Source organism: Jaculus jaculus, chromosome 11 (genome assembly GCF_020740685.1).
Source record: "Jaculus jaculus isolate mJacJac1 chromosome 11, mJacJac1.mat.Y.cur, whole genome shotgun sequence".
NCBI lineage: Eukaryota > Metazoa > Chordata > Mammalia > Rodentia > Dipodidae > Jaculus > Jaculus jaculus.
The window spans coordinates 17,025,533-17,027,745 of record NC_059112.1 but is presented as its reverse complement, the minus strand read 5'-3'; positions in this window follow the sequence as shown (position 1 = coordinate 17,027,745).

Here is a 2,213-nt window from a genome sequence, read left to right as displayed (position 1 = left end):
ACCGAACCAACAGTGGAGATGGATTTAAACAAAATGCAGCCGGGAACTTTCCAGGGCTCACTTAAAGTCACCTCTTCCTTGCTCTGCAGAAGGGGTTCTGGCTGGTTCCTCACGAGTGGTGGTGGTGGTGGTGGTGGGGAGACTGTTGGATATCTTAGATATCCACAGAGTGGCAAGAGCAGGATCGCCTCATTCTGCCACCGTTTCTCCTGCCCCAGCTCCACTTGCCAGCTGCCTTGCTCTGCACGAAGCCCTGAGCATCGTAGGGTCTTGAGAGCCACTCTCTCCCCATCTCTGAAAAACAAACAACATCATGGTTCACAGAAACAGAGCAGCTGGCTGGGTGTGATGATGCACGCCTTTAATCCCAGCACTTGGGAGGCAGAGGTAGGAGGATCGCCATGAGTTCGAGGCCACCCTGAGACTCCACAGTGACTTCCAGGTCAGCCTGGGCTAGAGTAAGACCCTACATCGAAAAACCAAAAACAAACAGACAAACAAAAAAACCCAGAGCAGCCAGGTTTTCATTGAAGCGTCACCCAGAGACGGGGCAGAGGGGTCTGCTTTCCCAGGTGGAGGGCGAGGATGTCTGCCTAGACACCTCGTCAGCACCGAGCTGGGTGTATGAACCATCAGCCCAGAGTGCTGGCTGCTTGAGTTTCGTCTGGATTTGTTATGCAATCTGCCACACTCCATGAGCGACAAAGCAGACCCCAGGGACTGTAATTCTTGCCCAAATGGAAAACAGCCGAAACTGGAAGATTTTTTTTTTTTTTTAATTGGTTTTTCAAGTTAGGGTCTCAGTCTGGTCCAGGCTGACTTGGAATGAACTATGTAGCATCAGAGTGGCCTCGAACTCACGGTAATCCTCCTACCTCTGCCTCCTGAGTGCTGTTTTGTTCTTTTTTCTCTCTGTTTTTCTTAGAAAATGTTTTGCCTGTGGGTCCAGTCACCCCCAAAGATAGGCCTTTCCTTCATTTCCCTCACACATGCTGAAAACAGACACCCCGAAAGCAAATTTATTCCTTCAATATTCCAGAACTGCTTTCCATAGCCAGTGACATGCAAAACCCAAGATGCTCTTTGGCGTGGCAGAGGGAGTGGGGTCTAGAGGAGGCCAGTGATGTCTCATGGCAGTTTTGCCTTCAGTCTGTGTGAGCTGTCACCTCGCTGTCCATCACCTGTCCCAAACCCCTCCCAGCCTGCTTCCCACCCGGCTGTGGGCAGGTAGGAAAAAGGCTGTTTGATTTTCCAGTGAAAGAATGAATGCTCACAGAAGATCCTGGCAGGGCAGAATTCTATGTTAGCAGTGATTTTATTCTTGTGGGACGACTGGCACAAGAGAGGAATTTTCTAGACTTTTTTTGTTTAAACATTTTTTAAAAACAATATTTATTTGAAAGTGACAGAGAGAGAAAGAGGCAGATATATAGAGAGAATGGGCACGCCAGGACCTCCAGCCACCGCAAACGAACTCCAGATGGATGCGCTACCTTGTGCATCTGGTTTACATGGGTACTGGGGAATTGATCCCTGAACTGGGGTCCTTTTTTTGTTTTTTCCTTGTGGTATGGTCTCTCTCTAGCCCAAGCTGACCTGGAATTCATTATGTCGAGGGTGGCCTTGAACTCACAACAATCTGCCTACCTCTGCCTCCCAAGTGCTGGAATGAAAGACATGCACCACCATGCTTGGCTAGAATCTCTTAAAAAAAAAAGTTATTCATTTATTTACAAGCAGAGAGATGAGAGAGAGAGAAAGAGAGAATAGAGCTGAGTGTGGTGGCACACGCCTTTCATCCCAGCACTCGGGAGGCAGAGGTAGGAGGATTGCCATGAGTTCAAGGCCACCCTGAGATGACAGAGTTAATTCCAGGTCAGCCTAGACCAGAGTGAGACCCTACCTCGAAAAACCAAAAAAAAAAAAAAAAAAAAGAGAGAGAGAGAGAGAGAGGGAGAGAAGGCACACACTACATTTGTTGGGCCGCAATCAATGTCCCGCTTTGCCTATAGATGCATGGCTGAGTGGGGCAGAGTGGACCCTGGGTAGTGAGTACTCTTAAAACGTTGATACCACATGCTTCAGGAAGGCCAGCCTCTGGGCTGAGGAGTCCCTCTGTGCCTGCATTTTATTTTATTTATTTTTAAAATGATTTATTTATTAGAGAGTTAGAGAGAAAATGGGCACGCCAGGGCCTCCAGCCATTGCAAACG